At 35.8% G+C, this 13,006-nt stretch overlaps 1 protein-coding gene across 5 annotated transcripts in view; it reads right to left on the reverse strand.

Moving 5' to 3' along the window:
- The window catches only part of CDK8 (cyclin dependent kinase 8), a 71,034-nt gene that overhangs the window by 19,642 nt on the left and 38,386 nt on the right, over positions 1–13,006 (reverse strand). The gene's annotated exons all lie outside the window — the stretch shown is intronic.

Genomic DNA, 13,006 nt, shown 5'->3' on the forward strand with positions numbered 1-13,006 from the left:
TCCTGTTTATCATAATCCATTCTCAGCATCTATAGTCAGAGGATTCCTCAATTGCAAACACAGTTTATATAATGAACCTGCAGTGTTTATTTGGAGGGAAAAAAAAGTAAAGAAACTCACAACTAAAGGTGATAATGTATGCCCGACTTGTTCTCAAATGGAGTGATTTAGATACCCATTCATTCTGTAAATCCTGGACAAAACAGGGATTCCTATTCAGTTGTGACCTGTAAGATTATAATAAGGCTGAGTTACAGCTCCTGCTTTGCTTTTCCAGCTTAAATTGATCCGAAGTAAGAGTACCTGAGCAAAACAGTTTAGAATACCTAAAAGTTAATGTAATAAATCCTAGAACTTTGTGTGATTTCCTAAACACATTCTAGGATATTCTCAAGCCTTCCTGCTAAATCTATCAGGTTCTAATGTAAACATATGCAAAGAGGAAGAAGCCTACAATACAATATCAATCAGGAAGGAATTCCTATTGTGTAAAAACAAGCTACAAAAAATTAGTACTCCAGCTAAAAATTCCCTTGACAAATTAAATTGTTGTTTACGAAAGGCAGCAAAATGGACTTCTGAATATGTAAAAAGAATCTGAGGTGTTGCATTTCTGAGAACAGGTCAAGGATAGGAAATATTATCAAAAATGTGATCAAAAAAGGTTGAGATATATTCCATTGTCCTTCCAACAGGAATAACAACAGATCCAGCCTGTGCTGTATTAGTTCTGTGATTTCCAGATGAAATTGTCTCCCACAACACCACCATCCCTTTTTGCTTTGCTTTTTAATACAGGCACATTCTCCATGTAAGTACTGCTTCAACATTAAAAAATGCAGAACGCAGGCACATAGCTCTCAAAGCATTCCATTTAGATTGCTTCTACAAAAGTTCCTAGAAATAAACAAGCAGTATACTTTTTTAAATTCATAGTCAATGCTGAACTTGATGGCAATTCAATCTGCTAGGTATGAAAAGACATGATTTCACCAAAGAAATCTTTCTATTGCTACACTGTGACTCAAAGAACAAATCCACACCTTTTACAAAACCTGCTTCAATATATATGGGGTGTTAAGCTACAAGTCTAATTATTAAGTTTTCACCAGAGTTAACAATACATTACACAGGCACCAAAATCTTTCAGATATACAATACATGGACATAGTACATCAAGTACCATTTTCTCCCCAAGGTTCACAGGCTGACAATACTCTATAAAAATGCTTTTAACATCCTCATGATATTTTCAGCTTAAAATATTTTACTGTTTGGATTTTCGTAAGGACAAGAAGCCCTATTCACACAAAGACTGCATTATACCAGATGGCTAATCAGCACAGCACTGGGTAACAATTCCTGCACCAAAGATCTTCTACCCTAAGGTGAAGGCAGGTAGAGATGAGAAAGCACAGTAAGACAATACTAGTTAGCAAAACAAGTGTCAACAGATTGATTCACACTCAGATTTCAGAAGTTATAGAACACATTTCACAATAGAGACAATTTAGAAATCTGTGTAGGAGTATTCTAAAGCAGCAAAATAAAAATAATAACCCTCAGTTGGTCTAGAATGTTCAGTTCACCTTTTTCTAAAGAGAGAGGTCTCCTTTGCTGAAACAGCTGTGTTTGGAACAGAAGACAAAAATATTTATGTAGTCATATCACTGTAAAAATACATCACAGTTTAAAAATAATTGAATTAGAAGTCTCGTTCTAGAAGCTCCATTTCTAAAATCACTGTATACATAGACTGGAACAATATTCTTAGTTCAAAGAGTTTTCCAAACAAGACCATTTAAGTTAAATTCAACAGAGAGATATTTACCAGGAAATCAGTATAGGGATAGTATTGGTGTACCTAAATAATACATATGTAGAAGAAGCCCTGAAAAACATTGACATCCACTAACAGAAGTAAATAGATGTGTCAGGGATTATGGTAAGGTATTTTTTAACTAAATCCAACTATCTGAAAAAAACCAAAAGCAATTGAAAAACTCCCCAGATTTGTCTCTTTGCACAACTCTTTACACATTAGAAATCTATCTGCAAAGAAAAATGAGCAGTCATTAGAAACAGAAGGGAGAAATTTGGATAAGTGCTAGTTTAATTTGTTAATTTTCAGTTTAATTCTAATTATCTAGAGAAAATTGAAGTTGAAACTGCTTATCAAAATACTAGAGTTGAGCAAGTGAAGCAAAATCTTTTAGCAATTCTTATACTGTGTTCTGAAAACACTCTACTTCAGAGCACCTATATTTTTTTTTCTAACTACAAATTATCAAGTTAAAGTCCGTAACTTTTGTACTAATAAAAGCATAATTACTTTTGCCATTCAGTAAAATAATTGGTGAGTGCCAGAAAAATGTACATGAGAAAATTGTTATGATCCGAAACCAAATGTGAACAGCCATGCAGTGATGTACAGCTGAGTATTTCAGAGACCAACAAAAGTGTCTGGCAATCCTGTAGAACTAAATTCAATCAAAATCACCCTTCTCCTCCCAAAGTCACCTCAGCAGCAGAGGCAGAACTCATTCTCATGAAAGAATAATCTTGGACCACGGCACAGCACTAAATCTTATCTTGTCCTATATTTGGCATTTTAGGACTCCTTCTTATGATTCCTGGATAAATCCTAATCTTGTGCATTTAATCACAAAAAAAAAAAAAAAAAGAGAGAACAGAGATCCCCACTGATCTATTTTTAGATATTTCTAATTTAACAATTATTTGCAATATGCAAAAAGAAATCCTAAAAAGCAGGCTAATTTTAACCAAGGGAGGTTAAAAACCCAGTGAGGATCACAGATCTGTGAAGAACTTGAGACCGTCACCTTTACCCATCTGCCTGATCTCACACAATGCTGCTCATGTTCCCTCTGATCCTGAAGTCGCTGGTGATGAAGGCAGCACAACTCCCATGCAATCTTCTCTCTTTCACTCTTCTCCATTGCAGTGTTTTTTCCTTTCCTTCTAACACAACAGACAAGGTTAGTCCCCATGCCTCTTTTCTTCATTAGCAGAAGGCACAGATAACCACTCCTTCATTGCAAGAACTTCTTACACTTCCTGGGACAAACATCTCTCTTCAGTTCTACCACCTAGAGGAAAAAAAACCCCAAAACCTCTCTTGCTGTGTGTTTCCTAGTAGGGTATTTTTTTTGTTCTAGATCTATGATCATTCTTGGTGATTTCATCTAGCTGTTCTCCCTTGGGCCACCCATTTCTTTGAACTCAAGTGTTCCAAATTACACACTGCTCCTGCTGAGGCTTCACTAACACTAAATGTAGTGGAGGGATTGTTTTACATGCCTTGCACAGCATCTTCCACTTTGTATGATCCCAGTATGGTATCCTGCCTCACTGTATAAGGCTATTGATTCATGTTAAGGTTACCAGCCATGCATTTTCTCCATATCTTTTTGGCAGGACTACTACTCTGAATGAACACTGCAGCCACATACTGCTTCTTAACATGCACTGAAAATGTTTGTGTTCTTTCACAGAGGGGAAACTAGATTTCAGAACTTAGCTGAATTGCTGTTTTGAAGACAAAAATGAAAACAAAATGAAAATTATACCAGTCTGCATCATGATATGTGACAAAAAAGAAAAAACCATCATTCCTGCTGCTCAGAGGAAGTCAATGATAGGAGCAGGAGATGATTATTTATTCCATGTTTGTATACTAGATGTCTACAAATTCTAGGACATTGTCTCATGCTCCTGGAAAAGTATTTTTGTGTTAGGCCCAATAATTTCACTAAGCTTTACTAACCAAAGCAGTGTGGAAAGAACTGGGCATTTTTAGACAGCTTAGCCATTGCAATTTTTCATACTTAGTACTTTTGGATTAAACCAGGTCTGCAGGAACTATTATTCCACACACGTTTTGCTACTAGTTTTTCTGAAATCACCAGTTTTCAAAGACTGATTTTAAACATAGGTATCAGTGAGTAATCTAAACTCCTTTAAATTACCTATTATGGTATGATAATGTGGATGCTACCTCCTCCCCATCCACATTACTAACTTTTTGAAACATTTCTATATATAACAATGAACAGACTCATACTCTACACATCCTTGTTAATGCACCTTTTAATAAGGTTTTAATATAATCCTAACCAACTTTCATTTGGATAATCCAATACTCAGTATTACTCAGTAGTGCACTCACAATGATGGGCTGAGTCACACCAGCAATATTTGTTAACTGCATATGTGCATCCTTACTGCTGTGCCACCAGTTTACAGAACTGGCCATACCATCCATTTCTACCTGTGATGAGCCATGATAATTTATAAGAACATAATATTGGTTTTCAATTTTTTAAAAAAGAGCACTCTAAAAGAACAATACTAGGCAAAGGGCTTTTATCCCTGAATTATTCTGCTTTTGCAACTATGACCTCAACAATGATTCTATTATGATTTATAGTGAATGACTTGTTTATATTTTAGACTTCAAAGTATCATACTAAACAATACAGGAATTATAATCTATATTAAACAATACAGATTTAAAAACACCATCCCATAATCATACAAAAGTGTAAGTGAACTTCTTCAGTTGTACATGAGCAAGTGCCTGTGAAGCATGAAACACAAGTAAGTTAAAAATGTCTTGCTGAGAAGGAAAAAAAAAAAATAGAGCACTTTTGTGGCACACTGATAGAAATTCTAATAGACTGATGTGGTTTATCACTTCCCAGTTAGGTCCTCTGTGCAGCAAGATCTACTAGCCTTCAGCTTTGGCTTGCAAAATTCACACCCCATCTCAAAGTCTATGACCCACAAAAGATTCAATGTTTATGCTTCTTCCAGTACATCTCTAACAACCTTGTTGATCTTCATAACCTACATCAAAGTATTTCCTTATTATCAAGGTGGTATTCTCCCTTATTGCATTCTTAGGGACTGGAACTGATTTTGGGATCAGTTTAGAATTAGGGAAAATAATTCCATTTTTCTTTCCACTTTGAACAAAACAGACTACTTCAATACTAAACAGTACTCTAGCACAACAGCAGTGACAATATAACCTTATTCAAATGATAGTATCAGCACTTTTCTGAAGTTAACTGCTTTCCTCAAATCCAAACATGTGCATTTTCTTTTGCAACTGATTTGGGCTTTAAAATACATTATAATCAAAAGACCACCACAAACATTGGTGAAAACAATGGCTCCGCAACATGTATTAAATCTAAACATTAAAATATTCTGATTACAGAAAACATTAATTGCAAAAAGCACTGGAAAATTCAGAAAGCTTATTTTAGTGTAATACTTTCTGTTCATTATCTTATTGTAAAGAACATCACAGAGTTCTTTAAAATAAATAAATTGAGCATCTAAATAAAATTCTCTTTAAAACTAGTAAATTACCAGTAACAGCCAAACAAAAACAAACCCCTAAATTATCAAAACACACACATCCAAAAATTTTAGAAGTACAGGAAGTATTTGGGCAGGATAGAAAATAGAGGGATTGCTGTATCTATGCCAAGGGGCCTTCTGCTAGTTACCATCAACCATATTTTATCTCTGTTTCAGCTTGATGAAAGCTGTTAGTCTCACTACTAAATTTTTAGGCTTTGAACATACTCCAAAAAATTTCTTTCACTGCTGTCACTCAATTACTGCCAACTTGGAGCAATGTAACTTATTAAAATCATGCACACTGCCTAATACACAGACTTTCTCACTTTCACTGGAACTGAATTTAAGCTGAAAAAGAAAAAATAAAAAAAAAATTGCTCTTTACAGGCCAGCTCTTTCACTCCCTAGAAATGTCAGCACAAGTGATGGAGCATGACTTTCTGTTCTAAGACTCAAAGCAAGGAAAGGCAGATATCATAGGCAAAAATATTATTACAGCAGGAAAATCTACCATGTCAAATACTATTAACACATCATTCAAAAGTGTAGTAATAAAACTTAATACATTAAAATGAATGGTCCTGAAGAAATATATTTCCTGTGGGTTTTGCTACAGCAGTGATTACTCTGTCCATAGGTTAGAGTGACTCTGGATGTGATGGACACATCAGAGCAGGATCAAAGCATGCTCTGAAACTGGTTTTCAGGTACTGTGTTGTTCTGTATATAATTTCATCATCTCCCTTTAAAATTCAAAGTTCTGCCCCACAAGTAAGAATTTTAAATGTGTAATAAAAACCTGAATACCATTTTTGCTCAGTAATTTAACTGGAGCAGTTTCCACTGAATGACAGGCATTCAGTAGTACTGTAATCACACATGTCAAAACTTTCAAACAAAGGCAGAAAATTGCTTTATTTACTCTTTGGTTTACATGCAGCTGTGTTAACCCTTGCCATTTTCTTTAAATGCCCTATTTTGTTGTTGTTTGTCATTTAAATAATACTTTCATTACTTTCATATCACCCTAAATGTATGGACTATAAATAATTCCTCCCTGATCTGGATTAAGAACAAACCCTGAAGGTAAAAAGTCTATGCAATTTACTACTATGCACTTTCCAGTGGTTGCAATGGCTTTGTTCGTGTTTACCTGTTGTGCACAGAAGAAACACAGTATTTCAAACTACATCCCAAGTACCTCCTTTTGTGTCACTCATACTCACAGAAAGACAGATGAAGGTGGGAGTTCATAAAGAACAAGGTTTTACATGGGATGTGTATCCTATTCATAATGTTACTTTAAAACTCCTCAGATTACAGTTACTCAAAGGACTGTTTTCTTATCTTTTCCTCTGTATCATGAACAAAGATCATTCATACAGAAGATGGCATTTTCTTTGTACAGCAGACTGTAGTGAAAGCACTTATGGCTATATTTTGAGCAATCCATATTCCTACCTTTCACAGCATTTTATGATGTGATAACTTTTCCACAACCTTAACAAGGTACTTAGCAATAAAAAAATTCAACCAAACTAGAATTCAAATTGCATTTAGGTGTTTCTGAAATAATAACCTAGGGTCTCTACTAAATCCTACTGAAGGGTTTTTATTGACTAAATTTACTTTAAAGGCACATTTGTGATCAAAGAGCTTCTGGTCCTCCATATTTCTCTTAGGTCAGAACCACAAGTTATGTGTTGGTTTTTTTTTTTTTCCATCTGGCTAGTACAGCTCATCACCTTTATGGCAGGAATTAGATCTGCAGCTCTTAGCATGTCTTTCCTCTGCAAAACTCTTACCCCTATTGTATTTACAGATATGAGAGTTCCTACAGCCAGTTTAATCTAACTACTGAGATGACTCAGTTTAAGTTCAAAAAGTGAAGGATTACTTACATTACTCTTTATAACACCAGAATCAGATATCTGGCCATCTTGGAAAGCCAGCAAATGAAATAACAGGCTAGTAACAACAGGACAAATTTATAGCTACAAGTATGAAAGAAATCTAATATAGACTGCCTAGCTGCTCAAACATTTTCATCTCCCAATGTGTCATACATATGCAGATAGACATAAACAATCATATGCAAATTATATTCTTCAATATATTACTTAAATTACAAATTCACTAAAATGACCTGGAATTTTTAAAAAGTAAAAATATTTCTAAGCTTAAAAAAAGCAAAAGAAGCTTTCCAGTATTTGCCCCTGATTCAACTATCAATACATTTCCCCCATAACACATGCCCTCCTCTATATGACATTTGCCTTTCATGACACTTGAAAGAAACAGTCTGTTTTGATACTATATCTTTTTACCAGATGTACCTGAAATTTGCTAACAGATACAAAGGTCACTTGAGGAAACTAAGAATCAGCATGCCCAGGTAAGCTTTGTCTCCTTAAGCAACCACACAGACCAACACAATTTTCTTTTTATTGTAAAACATGCAAGACAACTTGCATTTTCTAAACTATTTTTTCCTAGAGACTGCAGAAGCCATTTTGCCTATTTACAACTCTAAAGCACCACTTTGTTTCCAGCTTAGAATTCAATATGCAACATGAAGACACATGTATTTCTGGTGCTGTAATTAAATGTATATTCCACCAGACAAGGACAAACTTCCCAATGGCACAGAAAGGCCTGGATTTACTTCATATCCTGTAAGGTAAAGATGCAAATGGTTATAAAGATCAGTTCTGAAACATTCAATTTAGTCCTGAAGGGCTCCAGAAGAATGAGGAAGAAGATTCATATTTGGAATTTCTCTTTTGCAACAGTTTTCACTGCCTGTTAACTGGTCCAAGATTGCTGGTTAAAATTATTCCATGCACAAGGATGCAGAAATGTCAGGGAAAAAATAGTTGCTTCCACTGCTTCTTGCATCTGACAGTTCTGCACCAGATAAGGACGAAATATCTCACTAAAACATCAATAATCATGTAATCAAATTTCATTCCTACAAATCTTCAACTTGTTAGTCCCTAACACATCAGGTGACAGTTCAATAAGGACTCTTACTTCTTCCATTTATTTTCTGCACCTTGTACTTCTTTCATGTAAAGCCCACATTGATTTCAGAACACCAAATTCAGAACTTTACCTGCACTTCCTCTAGGCAGCAACAGTGTCTGAATACTTGTGTCTAAATGTGGTCATATTATTGGCTTGGTAAATTTGCAAAACCCCTCTTACAATACATATATTGTTCCACCTTGACTTTCCCTTTAAACTTTAGACAAGGATTGTATTTACTCTAGTTTCAAAACAAGATACATTCATTAACAGAGAAAAAGTCTGTTGTCAATGTTACTGCCAGTTTTAAACATGAAGGTTGTGAGACTTGGCTTTCATCACCACACAGGATTAATTATTTTGAGATTATTTATGGAAAAGAAATACTAAACTAAAAAGAAGAAAAACTAAATTTAGGTTCTACCAGACACAATGTAAGTCAGTAGCCCTGACACACAGATATAGTCAGACCTTTTGGAAACAACTGTGAAAGATAATGAAAGGCTACAAAAAACTATGGAAAAGGCAGGAATTGACCATCAAGCAAATGGGGCTGTGAATAAAAACAGTAGTCTGAGAGAGGTAGATTTGAAAAACCTGTACCTGTAATAGAGATTTTGACCTTCCCTTGCACCCCTACTTACACTTAAATCAAGGAAATAAATGAGCTTTTCACTTGCAATTAGAAAAATATTCATAAGATGTTCCCCTTTTCAGCACTCTATCTTTTTATAAACTGTAATCTAATAGCATTGTGTGATAAAAAATTGAGTAACCTCAAGGATTGATTCAGCACTTTTGCTAAACACTGGTTTCTTGGATAAAAAATTTTAAATGTTATCTGTTGATCTAACATAACACATAAATCTTGGAGTCTATACTATTCTTTCACCATCCTTACTTAAAGCTTCTTACTTGGCCTTGCATTTTCTTGTAATTCCTAAGGTTAAAGATGATCAACCTGCAAAAAGGTATGAAAGATTACATTCTGATTCAAAAATTGCTTGAAGGGACACAGCCTGTGAATTAAAATTTTTTTACTATCTTTAAAGACTGATTTACAAAATCATCAGGAAGCTTTACAGCGAAGGCTCAAACCCAACTGGAAGAACAAACTGAAAATTTTGTTTTTATTTGTATTTATTTCTATTTTCCATTTCAGTACTTAGAACCTTTAGCAAAGAATGAAAAATATAGGCCTAATAGTTTACAGCTTGGGTACATCATTTCAGAGATACTGCCAATACACAAATGTTTCATACTGAAGTCTGTAACAACTGATGATGCAGTAATCTTTCATTTTTTGACCACACAGCTTCCAAAAAGGTTTTAGGGAATACATCACCTTTTCCCGCAGGAAATGAAAATGGCACCATGTCATTCCTCTCATCGTACTGCAGTCAAAATACATTGCAAAAATGTCCTGCTGCACTTCATAGATTTGCTATTTCATTGCTTTCTTCACACTGTTCCTTATTCCTTGGGAGCCATTTGATCTTTTAGATTCATCTTACACCTGCTCCCACATAGCCCACCCCCTGCACCTGGCATCTCTTCTCTTGATTTGTCATGAGCTGGATTTTAGACTTGGAAAGAGCAGTAATTGAATTTTTCAAGACAAATCAAATGGTGAAGATACAACACACTCACAGAATGGCTGAGGCTGGAAGGCACTGCTGGAAATGATCTGCCAGCTTGTTGAGGGTGTGTTCTCCCACTGTTCAGGTTACTAATGATGATGCTAAATAGCACTGAACTCAGAATCAGCCCTTGGGACACTCCACCAGTGACTGGTGTCCAGCTCAGCTTCGTGGCACTGGTCACAATCCTTTGAGCCCTTCAACTCATCCCATTTTCAATGCCCTCCACTGTGCTTGGTGAAGTACTGGTGTGTACTTCACCAGCTTGTTGACAAGGCTGGATTGGATGCAGAGATGAAAGCCTCACTGAAGTAAGCAACATGTCTGCTCATCCATTGAGCTAATAATTGAAAGCTTTCAGGTTGGCCAAGCACAACCTCCCCTGCAAAAAAATCCATGCTGACTACTCTCAATCACCTTGATATCTCCCAAATGTTTGAAAATGGCTTCCAGGAGGATGTGATCCATCACCTTTCCAGCAATTAAGGTGAGAGTGACTGGGAATGTAATTTCCCTGACCCTTCTTGAAGACTGGAGTGACATTTGCTTTCTTCCCCTGAGAAACTTCCCCGATGGCTATGACCTTTCAAAGAGAGTGGTCTCACAATTATTTGCATATATGAATATGAAGCACATAATTTGATATATCTCTACTGGCTTCTCTACGGTGAACTCAAAGATCTCTCGCTACTTTTCCATCTAGAAGGCTGGTAGCACAATATGCTCTATTTCTACCTTTAAATCTACATTTGTACAAAACTGACAGACATTACTCAGTCAAAAGTTTGACATAGCAGGCTATTTTTTCAGGGTTTTTTGGGTTGCTTCTCTCTTTTTTTTTTAATCACTGGCATGAGCACCAAAATACTAAAATTTTGTAGTCTCTTTTGATCACTTCTACATTTTCATTACTTACTGTTTTGGAAGTGTAATCTAATACATTAAGAAAGTGCTTGGAAAGGCAGGCAAGGGAATAGTCATGCTCCCTGTAAACAGAAAAATTAAGAAACACTAGATAATATTTTTTTTAACTATGGAATATTTAGAACTATAGTAAAGTTCAACTCACAGGAAACCGTGCGATTAGAAGCACATGCAAGAATATAAAGTTCTGCCAGACACTGTTCTTTTGTGATCTCACTAAAGTACACATCTACTGAAAAACACCTTGAAAACAAAAATCATGGGAAATATAACAGCTGACAACCAGAAGAGTGATTGGATTTGGATTGCTGGGCTTTTTTTTCTCCTCTGAAAGCAAATCATCAGCACGTCATCATAACACCTTTAGGGAAATAACACCTACTACTTTTTGATCTACTTAGAGTAGAAAATCATCCTACTTTTTAAAGCTACAAACTTATTTCTAGTAATGTGCACTATTATTACTTTCTTCTTCTCAAGGATTTAGGTTCATTCTTTCAAATGACCAGAGCTTTGAAAGCTTTACAGGAAGACAGAAGGGCATTCCTGTATTTCTGAAGTAATCCTTAAATATTGACAAAGAGATATCCTTGGATTCTAGAGCTGTAATGGGGAAAATGGTAAATTACCAAGGTAAAAGTGCCATATATTTAATTTTGTTTAAAGCACACAATTTAAGTGATTCACTTTCTGGAGCCTGGAAAGTGACTAAGATCTGTCTACAAAAAAAAGACTCCAGCAGTGGCTTTTCCTCGTTCATTGTTAAAAGAACATCTTTAATGTTCTCACTAATCCCAAACCTGGTAGCAGATATCATTGGGAAGAGCCCAGATCTCAGAAAGCTATGTGCCAACTGTATTAAAGCCTGACTGCCTCAAAGCCAGTGCTTGTCCCACAGCAGCCCTCAAGCTGAGCTGCACACTAGGAATGCCTTCCCCAGACTGCACAGTGCCAGTCTGCAAATGTTCACACACAGTGACACAATCCCAGGCTAACTAGGACATGGATGGGATTGATAAAGGCTAGGAGACTGTTAATTCCTTTGGCAAGAGATAGGAGGAGAAGAATGGGAAGCAGAAGCCCAGCACTTCCCCACTTCCATACCTCACTTGCCAAGTGGCAATTAATCTGTTCAACACTCATACACACCACGCACAAAGAAATAGGCCAGGGAATGTAGTCTGAAGATTTAGGAACAAAAAATAATTTTGTAATAGTGTCCCAGTTGCAGTACTGCAAGATGTGAGATTTCCGCTAGACTTTTTTGCTGGGGTTTTTTCGGGGTGGTGGTGGTTTGCTTTTGAGCACTGCTGCACCATGGAAGTAATTTAGTAAATTAGCTTAGGTGCCAATTCCATTATTAATGTAAATTGCATTTAGTCTTACTTACTTACTAGTTACATTTAGTCTTACTTACTGTCATCACACAGAAGCTGTGGAGGGGTGCTCATCTCTTACCTGAGACTGGATCCTGACTGTGCAGACAGGACTACTACCAAAAAATTTAAACAAATATGCACTTTCTAACAGGCTAAAAGTTATTGCTAACAGGCTTAAAAGTTATTGTATCATGCAAAAGGACCTCTACTTTGAGCCTGTTACTTTAAAAAAACCATCCAAGCATGCTGTGAAGTGCATGCTGTTGTTTCCCTTGCTGTTGAGGCTGCATATTGATGAAAACAGATCTATGGCCAATCATGGAGTTATGCTTATTTTTAGTGTGGAATAGGAACTTTGAGTAAAGGAAAAAGCACAATAGCTGCATATTATAAAGTGGAAAAAACACTCAGAAAAGAAGTCAGCAAAATGCAGTATGTTTCAAGCATGCTTGATAACTAAATTCAAAATATTATTAAAACTATAATTGATGCACTTTGTGGTAATTATATGAAGCGTTCTTATTTCCTTCCTGCTACAGTCAGAGCATGAATAAACAATCTGCTTTCAATTGCTCTCAGCCATGAAATTTAAAGAAGCTGAAGAATATGAAAGTCAAATATGAAATTTTAAAAGGGCTGGCA

The sequence above is a fragment of the Erithacus rubecula genome (assembly GCF_903797595.1).
Source record: "Erithacus rubecula genome assembly, chromosome: 1".
NCBI classification, from domain to species: Eukaryota; Metazoa; Chordata; class Aves; order Passeriformes; family Muscicapidae; genus Erithacus; species Erithacus rubecula.